This window comes from Chanodichthys erythropterus, chromosome 11 (assembly GCF_024489055.1).
Source record: "Chanodichthys erythropterus isolate Z2021 chromosome 11, ASM2448905v1, whole genome shotgun sequence".
Taxonomy (NCBI): Eukaryota; Metazoa; Chordata; class Actinopteri; order Cypriniformes; family Xenocyprididae; genus Chanodichthys; species Chanodichthys erythropterus.
Window position 1 is genome coordinate 7,607,880 of NC_090231.1, and position 13,625 is coordinate 7,621,504.

Sequence of the window (13,625 nt, forward strand, 5' to 3'; positions counted from 1 at the left end):
TGAACGCTTTTTACAAGTTAGAATCTCGTAGCTACAGGAATTACAAGAAAAAATTCTGTTTTTATTTTGTAGAAACCATGGAAACACCAAAGACGCTTTAATATATTATTTTTTTTTTTATTAGACAAGGGAACAACTGTTTGGTTACATTTATAGACAGAAAATGAATTATTGTTATATAGCTCAACACATTTAGTCTTATTGTTTAAATCTAGTTTTCTTGATTTTCCCAAGAGTACCATGCTTTACCACAAAAAACATTATTTTGTCAAGTAATTTTCTCCATCATACAATACATTTTAAAATTAATTGCATGCCATTTATCAAGCCACCCAGAATTTATTAATATGATATTCTAAAATTGATCTAGCTTACTGCAGTTTGCAACAAGTGTCTCACAGCAACCGCCAAGTGAACGCACAGAATAACGTCATAATTTTCAGCACAGTCATATGTATCTAATATGATAAACAGCACAATGTTACCTCATACAGTTGACCTGAAGAAAGCGGAGACTGTGGCAAAATAAAAGTTATGCTGCACTTGAGGCGTGTATCGCTCCAGCGGCCTCGTTCAGCTCCACAACACTCGCCCTGCTTCACACTACAGTAACGTTAATAATCTCATACATGAACATGATTCCTGCTCAAGTCCCTTCATTATTCTTTTCCACTGAGTGTGAGGTGAAGACGACATCTCCCAAGATTACGTACTCAATCTCGGCATCATCAAGCTACGCCTTTGTTTTGAATAGACGACCTCTAGGAACGAAAAATCTACATATTGTAGCTTTAAATGAAAATAAAATGATTTAAAGTCACACGAGGGACTGTTCCCCTTACTTCAACCATCTCTCTTCTTACATTAGCTTACTCCTTGTGCAAAAAGTCTTGGGGGTTTTTTTGACTGTAGCCTGAGTTTTAAGAAGCAGATTAGTGACATTTTTAACAGATCATTCATCTGTTTATTTTATCTCGTCTAGACTACTGTAACTCTTTATACTATGGTTACTCTTTAATGCGTCTACAGATGTTTCAAAACACTGCAGCAAGGTTGTTGACAGGCAGACGAAGGTTCGATCACATTATGCCCATTCTCATCTCGCTATTTAATTTATACTTGTTTTTAAAATTCTAATCTTTGCTTTTAAATCTTTACATAATCAAGCACCGTCATATCTGTTCATCCATAAACCAAATAGGTCCTTGAGATCCTGTAATCTTCGTCTCCTTTCTGTTCCTAAAACTAGGGTGCACTGCTGGTCCTAGTCTATGGAACTGCTTCTTATTGATCAAGTTTTAAGTGTCTGCTTAAAACTACTTTCAACCAGTTATAATGTTTGTATTGTGTTGTTTTGTGTTCTTTTGTATTGTTTTTCTATTTTCTCAGATTTTAGTTGCATTGTTCAGCACTTTGGGTCAACCATGAGTTGTGTTGAAAGTGCTTTATAAGTAAAGAAAGAAAACTAAAGAAGGGCAGCAAAGAAGCCACTTCAAGGAAAACAATCAAGGACAGACTGAAATTTGTGCAGGAAGTACAGGGATTGGACAGCAGGAGACTGATGCAAAGTTTTTTTCTCTGATGAAGCCCACTTCCTACTGTTTGGGACATCTCGAAAATCGATTGTCCAGAGAAGAAAAGTTAAACACTTTGATTCATGTGTCATGGCGACAGTGAAGCATCATGAGTCCGTCCATGTGTAGGGTTGCTTTTCATCCAAAAGAATCGACTCTTTCACAATTCTTCCCAAAAACAATGCCAGGAATAGACTGGTATCAAAATGTCCTGCAAGAGCAACTTCTCACAGTGATTTGGTGTGCATTTTCCAGCATGTCACAAGGCAAAAGTGATAATTAAATGATTTGGGGATCAATACATTAGCATTTTTGGATCTGTGGCCATGCAACTTCTTGTGTCTTAATCCCAAAGAGAACCTGCGGTCAATCCTCAAAAGGCAAGTGGACAAGCATACCCCTTTTCCACCAGAATGGTTCGTGTTCTGGAGCCAGAGCCTGTTTTTGGCCAGGCGAACTGGAGCCTGTTGCGAACCGGCCGCATTTTTCCACAGACTTGAGAAAAGAATGGTGAAGTAACGCTGCTATGTGTTGTTTACCATACTATAAACAGTCTCAAATCAAACAGTGTGCATCCCAATGTTTGTGAAGCCAGTGTGGCACTTCTGTTTTGCTGTTCACAGTACCAGGAGTGATTCTAGCAAACCATAACCTCACATAAACTGCTGGTACTCTCATCCGTCCTTTTCTGAGATAAACTGAAACTGAAACAGTTGATTTACTCCCTCTCTCGCACACGGTGTCTCTCTCTTACTGTGTTTACTAACTTTGATGTGTTAAATTCAGGGACAAATTCTGAGTTGGCCTTCACATGTCACTTGCAAAGTTATTACATTGCTCAACGAGACAGCGAGAACTGATCTTTTTGGCCTGGAACCACCTTTTATACAGTGGAAATGCACTGAACAGTTTGAGAATGGAAAAAGCCTGGGAACCTGCACTGGAACTGTGTTGGCGGAAAAGGGGTAGCAGAAATTGTAGCCCAAAATGTGATCGTCTACGTGTACTAATAAGGCAAGACTGGATCGCCACCTAGCATACCAGAGCAAATTGCAGAGGTTATGAAAAAGAGTCAACACTGTAAATATGGACTCTTTGCATATATTGAAAGATTTTGCCACTAAAAGCCTTTAAAACTTATGAAATTCTTATTAGTTTTCCAGTATACCATGGAAACATGGAAAAAATCAGTATTTACAAATACTGAAGTAGCAAACTTTGCAAAACAATTTGTCACTGCCAGTAGTTTTAGCGACAACTGTATGTGCAAAGTTTCAAACCAGCACCACCTACTGGTCAAAAGTTACAAGCAATAGTGTATCTACTGCAGGTCTCAAAACTCTTATATATTACTTTCAACCGGATCTCACAGCAATTTGTACGTATTTTACGAGGTGGCTAATTCATACGAATTCATACTTTTTTTGCTAAATCATACGTATTTTACGAGTTGACAAATTCGTCTGAATTCATACGAATGACGTACCCCAAACTCTGCCCCTAAACCTACCCATCATTGGGGTTTAGACAAATTGTACGAATTCGTACGAGTGAGGTCACACTTTTCTTTCATTTTTCCACACTAGACCTATTTTCTTTAGAGAACACATGTCGCATTGATATTTCTCTAATACATTTGCAGGTGTGGGCAGTGTAGATTTTCATTTTAAGCTTAATTTGTCCACCTAAGGAATGTTCAGTCCAAAGTAATCTTGAAGCAGCACTAACAGCCCAGACATTAAGCATCAGTCACAATCAACAGATGCCACATTCGATCAGGCAGAAGTGAGCAACTGAGTGACAGGCTGGCAAATGAAGCGAATCTGGACTAATTTTCCAAGCTTCCCTCCAAACCATGAGCACGAACACGCATCATCATATCAAAATATTGTTCTGTGAATGGAGATTCCGAGGCCTAACTCTGAGTGTCACATATGGAAATATATAATTACATTATATTAAATAATTAGATAGAGTAAAAAAACAGTATTATATACAGTATATGTTTTAATTAAACGCATTTCAAGACACTTTCCAGTGTGTGAACTCCCCCAAAAGTGTCCAAATCTGCATAAATTACAAATCCTGAGAGAAAATCCATTTATTTGTAATATAATTACTTCCAGTCTGTTATTGTTAAGTTAATGAGGAGACGAATGCATTTGACCTCTTTTTGCATTGATAAATGAGCCATCCCTTCTGACGATCATCCTCACAGCTTTTTCTTATCCTGTCATTTGCTTTTTCTGTTTTCTTGAACTTAGAGAACCTACAGATATCTTAACTAAAAATATACACTGTGTTTTGTGTTTTCACACACAGCAGGTGTCACGTCACTTCCTAATTACATCCTCCTTATCCACCTACACGTTTCTTCTTTTTCCTTTCTTTGTCTGTCTGCTTTTCTCTTTTTCTATGATTTCATGTTGCCTTCATCTCAAAGAAGTCTCCCTGCTAACAGGAAATGTTCTTTGGCTAACATTTCTGGCAAGGTTCTCTCAAAGTTACGAACAAACGTTCTTCCAGTAATGTTAAAAGAATGTTAGTTCAATGTTATCTGGTCTTTACACATATTCTTAAAACAATTTCTACTTGTTTAAGAATGTTTTTAGAACATTCAAAAGTAACATTCCCATAATGTTTGCAGAATGATAAAATGGAATGTTCATGTTCCTTTAATGTTCACACAAGAAAGAAACATTTTTGAAACATTTAATAAATGTTCAGAGAACATTCAGAAACAAAGTTTTCATAACTTATCTGGAACATTAGCAAAAAGTTCTTAGAACAAATTTTTGTTAGCTGGGTTTGATGAATGAATTCATCTGCCATCTTGAATTCATCTTTGATTTGCAATGCATTGTGGGATTCCCCTTTCTGTCAAAGATACAAAAATAGTTATCTTAAAAATGGCTTGGAATATCATTCACATTGGCATGTTGCTGCTTATGTATAGGTGACAATAGTGACAATACTAACCAATACAGACTCTCATAAAGTCTATCATTTTCCCTCTTTGTAGTCAGTGTGTGTCCTATAATTACTGTGTATATGTTGTAAATGTGGAGCACCACTACATTACTGGACGAAAGAAAGGCATCTGGCTGCTGTTCCACACCTAATGTGACTAATTGACTGAAGTGTTTTAAATGAATAGTTAAAAATAGCAGAATGTCAGTTACAGTAAACGTACACAAACATGAAACATTCTGTTCGAGCGAAACATGAGCTTTATGAAATGTCACCAAGGACTGTCGTGCGTGTAAAAGGATTTTCCTTGCATTGTCACATTGATCTAGTCACTTATGTGCATTGATTTAATGACTTAGTTTCTATACCAGAGAAATGCTGGAGTTTTGTGAGTTAATGAAAAGCTAATGATGAAATGCTAAAAATGTAAAATTTCAATTAATTAAAGGGGTCATGAATTGAGAAATCAGCTTTTTCTCGAGCTTTTGATTTATAAGTGGTCATCGAAATATAAAAATATCCTGTAAGTTTCAGAACTGAAAACGTCCTTGTTAGTCCAGTAAAAGCTTTTATTGACACTAGGCCAGTCGAATGACTGATCGTGGAATGTGCCTACCCATATAGGTGAAACGCCGTCAACGCCTACTTCATTATTGCAATGTTAGCCCCGCCCACTGGCGTGTTAGTGAGATGACGAGGAGAGAATAGCGATAACATTACCTTTCAAAGGATCCTAATGCTAGGAATATGGTTATTTATTATCAACAATGTGAATGTCTCAATTGACACTATTTATTTCTATTCTGTATTTCACTGTGGATTCTTTGGTAAATCAATCACATTTCGGCACAGGCTTTGCAAACAGACTTTACGATATGGACTCAACAGTAATGCAACAACATGTAAGTAACTGTGTTAATTCTAATGCCTGATCTGATATGTAATGATTCATGTACAGTCAGATGTTCTTTGGTTTGATTTACAGACACATAGACAGTGACTAAACAGTGAATTTATCACCCTGCAAACAAGCCTGCACTGGCCCTTTATGGGCTCACTTAGAGGGCCACCAACGAGCTGCCAGCGCAGGGCCCCTGAGAATTTGCTCATTGGCAAAACGTTGGCCCCTTAATGCTGGCCCTGCACGGGCAGCCCTCACTTAGCCCCCAGGAATCCCTCACTGGGCCCACATAGGGCCCGCACTATTAATCTACAAAAATGAATCTGGCAGCACAGGGTGCCACACATTAACCTTTAATGAAAATAACGGTTCATGACTGTTAAAAAAGAAATGGTCGATGACTGGCAGGGGTATCTGCCACTCAAATATTTTCTAAATCATACTCTGTAAATCTCTTTGATTCCGACCACTGCATGATGATTGAATCAATCAATCAATCATCAACTTCATCTAACCAGAATTTTTCTTGCAATTTTTGCTAAAACAAATGTGCTTTAGAAACACACAGTTACAACAGCCAGAGAAACATTACAGATAGGAAGTCAAGAGCCCAATTAAAGCAAACGCTCACCTCAATAACGGTGACTTTTAATTTTTTATTAAAATTAACTATTTTTAATAAAACATCAACATCTAAAAGTTTTGTATGAAAGAAATAGTGAAACTGGATTGTAATAAGTAAAGATGCTGAGATCTAGACAGATCTGTTAGCGTTTAATGTTCTGCTGCTGGTCATGTGACTGTGTTTTCAGCTTATTTAAAGGTTTAGTTCACCCAAAAATGAAAATTCAGTCATTTATTACTCACCCTCATGCTGTTCCACACCCGTAAGACCTTTGTTAATCTTCGGAACACAAATTAAGATATTTATGATAAAATCCAATGGCTCAGTGAGGCCTGCATAGCCAGCAATGACATTTCCTCTCTCAAGATCCATAAAGGTACTAAAAACATATTTAAATCGGTTCATGTGAGTACAGTGGTTCAATATTAATATTATAAAGCGACAAGAATTTATTGGTGCGCCAAAAAAAACTAAATAACGATTTATTTAGTGATGGCCGATTTCAAAACACTGCTTCAGTAAGATTCGGAGCACAAATGAATCAGTGTATCAAATCATGATTCAGATCGCTTGTCAAACTGCCAACGGCTGAAATCACGTGACTTTGGTGCTTCGAACAGCAGATTCGACACACTGATTCATTTGTGCTCTGATGCTTCATTAAGCAGTGTTTTGAAATCGGCCATCACTAAATAAGTCGTTATTTATTTATTTTTTTTGGTGCTCCAAAAATATTCTCGTTGCTTTATAATATTAATATTGAACCACTGTACTCACATGAACCGATTTAAATATGTTTTTAGTACATTAATGGATCTTGAGAGAGGAAATGTCATTGCTGGCTATGCAGGCCTCACAGAGCCATCAGATTTCAACTAAAATATCTTAATTTGTGTTCCGAAGATTAACGAAGGTCTTACGGGTGTGGAACGGCATGAGGGTGAATAATAAATGACTTTTCATTTTTGGGTGAACTAACCCTTTAAATAAGGAGATTTTACTTTACTGCCAAGTCATTTGACTGTGAAAGCATTTGTTAGTGTGCAGAAATTGAGTTGTAATGATGAGATCACTGCATTCATGCGCTCAACAACATGTCAGTCTGTGATTGGCTGATTGGCATCACTGCAACCTTTCATGCCACAATCTAAATAATAATGCCATAGATATAAATGTAATGCAGCACTTACTTGGCTATTTCAAATGTCAGCCAATCACAGCAGTGGGTGTTTACACTGAGGTCTCACAGCAGACACGCCCCTTCAAACAGAGCGTTCAAATCAGAGGGCTAAAATCAGGGTAGGAAAAATGCCTTCTATTTCTAAATTATGACAATTTTTGATGTAAAAAGCATATTAACATTATAAGAGCACCCCAGGAAACATTATAAAACAATAAAAAAAACGCAGTTCATGACCCCTTTAAAATAAAAACAATCAAAATAAAACATCTACTAAAAAAAGTTTTTTTTTTTTTTACCTGCATGTCATGTGACCATTAACCAACATCGGAGAACTGTGAACATGCAAAGGTTTTGTTGAATTATTAAAAATTTTAACTTAGGGTTCAGCTGAATTGAGAATTCCAGCTCACTATCAAAGTCTTAAAATTATTTATAATCACAAATAATTGTTAAGGTATGCTGGTTGAGAGATGAGGCAGATGCGGATTTCCACAATAATATAATGCTTTTAATGTAACAAAGGTAAGGAAAGCCAACATACACATCAAACAACATTCAGAACGGACAAGGAGTGCAGGGAGTGAGTGCATTATAAAGGGTGTGCTAATGAGAGAGTCCAGGTGCAGGTGATCTGTGAAGATGGGGAGATGACGAGGAAGTGGGTGCAGGTGTGGAGAACAGGAGGATCATTGGAAATGGAGTCCAGGGGAACACGGGATCTGTAACAGTACCTCCGCGGGCGCCCTGGAGACCTCAAACCGGAGCAGGGGGAGGAGTAGACTGGAGTGGAGGTCTCAGGGGAACGTTGGGAAATGGAGTCCAGGGGAACACGGGATCTGTAACAATAATAATCAAAACAAATATGAACACAGTTTTAGTTCTGCACCAGTCCTAGTTTTGGTACTTAATGAGTAATTTTGACACAAATATGTGAGAAATAAGTGCAGGAGTTAATCTAATTTCTTAAGTAATTTTATCTTTTTTAATTCAGACCTAAAAGCTAATTATACTTCAAAAAGAGGCAATTACAACATCTGAGGTTCTGGTTTCAAGTAATGCAATCAGAAAATGCAAATATAAAATTTGGCTCAATAGTTTCATTAGGCTCAAGGCCAGAATATCTGCACATTAATGATGTTGAACCAAACATGATCGGCCCATAAGCATTCAGGATATTTTAAGGCACAAGGATTTTCTGGGTTGTGCTGTTTACCCAGAATCAATCTTGCAATATGTTATTAAAAATGTAAGTATGCTTTAAGTATTTTGTTCACATGCAGTTTAACTGAATATAGTTTTCTGGGGGAAACAATTTACATCATAGAACATAATCATATGCTGAAATATCTGAAATTTGTCATAGTTCAAGTATTAACACATGCTTTTCTATGCAATGTTCCTGTAAAGAGTTCATTAAAGTTCTCAGAACTTTGATAACACTCTGACAACATCTAGCGAACATGTAGAAATAACGTTTTCATTACTTAATGGGAACATTAGCAAAATGTTTTTTTTTTTTTAGCTGGGGCTTTGAGGAAGCAGTATATGGTTAACCTCAGACTCTTCACACTGGTTCTTCCTGCAGCATGTTACAGATTTAACTGTGTTTACCAGCTGGATGGATTTCCCGGTGTTTCTGCTCATGAATAGCGCTGCAGATGGCAGGCCGACCAGCGTCTGGATGCTTCCCACATTCCTGCCTGAAGAAGTGAATTATAGCAGCACAAAACCACAGGAAGTCTTGGCTGCTGTTTCCTCTGTGCTTCCTGTATGTCAGTGTCAGCATCAGACGTGGATGAATTGTCAAGCGTGTGTGTGTCAGTTATGGTTTGTTGGAGATAGATGTTTGAAATTATAAGTGATGGACAGCAAGAAAGAGAACCATAATATGAAAACATCAAATATTATTAAGGCTGGAAAAGATAAGTTAAAAGAATAATATACATTACAGAAAATTCCAAAGCAAACATGCAGAGACTAAGTCAAGTGGCCTTTTCAAAAAAGGTCAAACAATGGTGTCGGTGTTGGACATTATATATATATATATATATATATATATATATATATATATATATATATATATATATATATATATATATACACACATGCATACATACATACAGGTGCTAGTCATATAATTAGAATATCATCTAAAAGTTGATTTATTTCAGTAATTCCATTCAAAAAGTGAAACGTGTATATTATATTCATTCATTACACACAGACTGATATATTTCAAATATTTATTTCTTTTAATTTTGATGATTATAACTGACAACTAAGGAAAATCCCAAATTCAGTATCTCAGAAAATTAGAATATTACTTAAGATCAATACAAAGAAAGGATTTTTAGAAATCTTGGCCAACTGAAAAGTATGAGCATGTACAGCACTCAATACTTCAGGCTCCTTTTGCCTGAATTACTGCAGCAATGCGGCGTGGCATGGATTCGATCAGTCTGTGGCGCTGCTCAGGTGTTATGAGAGCCCAGGTTGCTCTGATAGTGGCCTTCAGCTCTTCTGCATTGTTGGGTCTGGCATATCGCATCTTCCTCTTCACAATACCCCATAGATTTTCTGTGGGGTTAAGGTCAGGTGAGTTTGCTGGCCAATTAAGAACAGGGATACCGTGGTCCTTAAACCGGATACTGGCAGCTTTGGCACTGTGTGCAGGTGCCAAGTCCTGTTGGAAAATGAAATCTGCATCTCCATGAAGTTGTTCAGCAGCAGGAAGCATGAAGTGCTCTAAAACTTCCTGGTATACGGCTGCGTTGACCTTTGACCTCAGAAAACACAGTGGACCAACACCAGCAGATGACATGGCACCCCAAACCATCACTGACTGTGGAAACTTTACACTGGACCTCAAGCAACGTGGATTGTGTGCCTCTCCTTTCTTCCTCCAGACTCTGGGACCCTGATTTCCAACGGAAATGCAAAATTTACTTTCATCAGAGAACATAACTTTGGACCTTTTTGTCTTTAGCCCAGGCGAGATGCTTCTGACGCTGTCTGTTGTTCAAGAGTGGCTTGACACAAGGAATGCGACAGCTGAAACCCATGTCTTGCATACGTCTGTGCGTAGTGGTTCTTGAAGCACTGACTCCAGCTGCAGTCCCCTCTTTGTGAATCTCCCCCACATTTTTGAATGGGTTTTGTTTCACAATCCTCTCCAGGGTGCGGTTATCCCTATTGCTTGTACACTTTTTTTTCTACCACATGTTTTCCTTCCCTTCGCCTCTCTATTAATGTGCTTGGACACAGAGCTCTGTGAACAGCCAGCCTCTTTTGCAATGACCTTTTGTGTCTTGCCCTCCTTGTGCAAGGTGTCAATGGTCGTCTTTTGGACAACTGTCAAGTCAGCAGTCTTCCCCATGATTGTGTAGCCTACAGAACTAGACTGAGACCATTTAAAGGCCTTTGCAGGTGTTTTGAGTTAATTAGCTGATTAGAGTGTGGCACCAGGTGTCTTCAATATTGAACCTTTTCACAATATTCTAATTTTCTGAGATACTGAATTTGGGATTTTCCTTAGTTGTCAGTTATAATCATCAAATAAACATTTGAAATATATCAGTCTGTGTGTAATGAATGAATATAATATACAGGTTTTTTTAATGGAATTAGTGAAATAAATCAACTTTTTGATGATATTCTAATTATATGACCAGCACATGTATGTATGTATGTATGTATGTATATATAAATGAAGGACATCTCAATTCTATGAGCGAGGATCTATGAGCGAGGATTCACAGGTGTATCCTATGCGGAATTCTTTCTTGTCGAAAAACCTGGCACACGTATAAATTTTGCCACAATAATTTTGCTTTACCTCTGCAGTTTAAATAAACCATATCTCACATATTTCAACACGGCATCTTGCGTTTTTATGTTTTAAGAATTTCTTAAATAACCAAACTTTAACAACATAAGGGCAGATCCCTTGAGCAGATCACTGTGAAGTGACGCTTGAGTGATCAAGAATATTCCAATGTACAAATATGCTGCCCTTCGATTCCCCTATCCTCATTTTCTTTCCTTGCATCCTACGGGGGTGGAACTGAGACGCGAGAAAAGGAAGTGAGGAAAGGAAACAAGGATGCACAAATGCAGAATTCAGAAATCAGAAGCACCCAGTAATTGTGGGTATTTGGACAGGCCGGGTGATGAGGAATTTCATAATAAAAGACTTTGAATTTAAACATGATCTGAAAACATGAAACGTGAACAAAAATGACAGATCTGACAGTCAAAGAGTCAAGTCAAGAAAATTTAACATTTTCCAAACTGAGCAGTCATTTAAGTGATGGTGTAGAGAAATATAGGATATGGCTATAATTTAAAGTGGACCTATAATGCCCCTTTTACAAGATGTAATATAAGTCTCTGGTGTCCCCAGAATGTGTCTGAAGTTTCAGCTCAAAATACCCCACAGATCATTTATTATAGCTTGTCAAATTTGCCCCTATTTGGGTGTGTCCCTTTAATTGCAAATGAGCTGCTGCTCCCAATCCACTTTCCAATAGAGGGCAGAGCTTTAACAGCTTACCGGTTGAAAATTACTTGTATTGTGTTACACTGCAGCTTTAACTAAGAAACTATAAGGCCCGGATACACAGACAGGGCTTAGACAAGATTAGGCCTTAGTACAATTAGGGTATTTAAGTAGCTTTTATAAATGTACCCTAGAAAATAAAAAAACACTACTGGTGTGCATCTTGAGACAAAACAATAGCACTGACATATTCTAAGATACAAGTTGCTTTCAGTTAAAACAGCTCAAACATGCATTTTAGTCTATGAGTAGCCTTGTCTGTGAAACCGGGGTTTGAAATAAATCTCTGCAAATAAGCTTAAATCTGAGACAGAAATTCACCACGTTACTGGTTCCAAAAATCTGCGAGTGCTCCCCAAAAGCACTTTAAGAACTCCTGCATTCAATCTCAGAGCTCCAGTAGCTATACAAGAAAACATCAGCCTGGTATTTTCAGGCAATCAAGCAGAAGGCCTTGCTTTTTCATTCACTTTTCCATAGTACTGCAGAGAGAAAAAAATGTAATATCCACTCTTGACCTCTGCTTAGTAGACCTCTGCCACCTCCAACATATTTACCACCTGAGAGAGAAAAGAGGACAGCAGCCGAGAGAGATGGAGAAAGCAAAGCAGTAAATGTCAAGAACAAGATGAGAGGGTAAGACATAAAAGCGTCAAGTAAACAAGAAAGAAAGACATACAGCAATAAACAAGGAGAAAGAGAGCATCTATGTTTATGTGTGTGTGAGAGAGAGAAAAGATAAAAGAAACAGATTGGATTGCTGTCCATTTAATCTGGCTTCTCTCACTAGAATGAAACTTTGCCACATACAGTACTTCACCCATTTTATTTCTCCTGAAGAATTTAGTCTAACTGCAAAGTAATGATCATTAGGGGATTATTTGAATATTATAATTATATAATCAGTGCTCTTGCAAGTGTGATATACTTTTACAGGGAGTGCGCAATTTAAAGGGGCCGCGCGCTGAATCTGTGCATAGTTAATTATGCTTCAAAATAGTTAAAAAAATTAATTTAAAAAGAATCTATGGGGTATTTTGAGCTGAAACTTCACAGACACATTCAGGGGACACCTTAGACTTATATTACATCTTGTAAAACCTTAAAAGTACTTTAAGAGCAATTAGACAGCAGACAGCTCTATATAACCACGTTTTCACTGAAATTACCCGGAATAATTTGTCCCAGGAACTTTTTTTCCCCCGAGACCTATTGCTAGCTGTGTTTCCATAGAGGTCTAAAGTACCGTTAAGATAGTCCGGTGACGTAGGACTGTGCGCGACTTTCCAGTTCCCGCTGGATTTTGTCCTCTGCATATATGCTTAATAATGCCTGAACCTCATTGTCAGTCCATCGGTCGTATTTTTGATTCAAATAGCAAACGACTCTTACTGCACACCCCGCAACAGATTTAGAAAAACGATGGCTGAAATAAAATGCTGCGTAGAGTCAACCAATCAAAATGCTGCTTGAACTCAACCAATCAGCATATTCAGCTCCCGAGTCCCACCAAGTCCCATCCCCGAAAGTTCCGGAACATTGAAAAAGTACTACCTTGCAAGCAGGTACTTTCAGAGGGGGAAGTTTTTTACCCGGAACTTCATTTAGACCCTGGTTCCTGCAGTGGAAACGCACTGAGAACCACCACAAAGTTCCTAGTTCCTGGGGGAAGTTCCTGCAGTGGAAACACGGCTAAAGCTTTTGAATCGCTCTTGCGGTACTTTGATGTCATACACTGATCTGTCTGCTCAGTGCCGCTTCAAGTTGAACACACCTATTGTTTCATTACGGAATTAATCAGCTTTGTAGAATGA

General features: G+C 37.8%; 1 long non-coding RNA gene across 1 annotated transcript in view; it reads right to left on the reverse strand.

Moving 5' to 3' along the window:
* Positions 1-13,625, reverse strand: part of LOC137030283 (uncharacterized) — a 73,528-nt gene that overhangs the window by 36,515 nt on the left and 23,388 nt on the right. Inside the window, exons 2-3 of the long non-coding RNA XR_010896397.1 lie at positions 7,985-8,089; positions 7,261-7,330 (exon numbers count right to left, since the gene is read on the reverse strand). This is a non-coding gene — a long non-coding RNA (uncharacterized lncRNA). The remainder of the gene's footprint in view (positions 1-7,260; positions 7,331-7,984; positions 8,090-13,625) is intronic.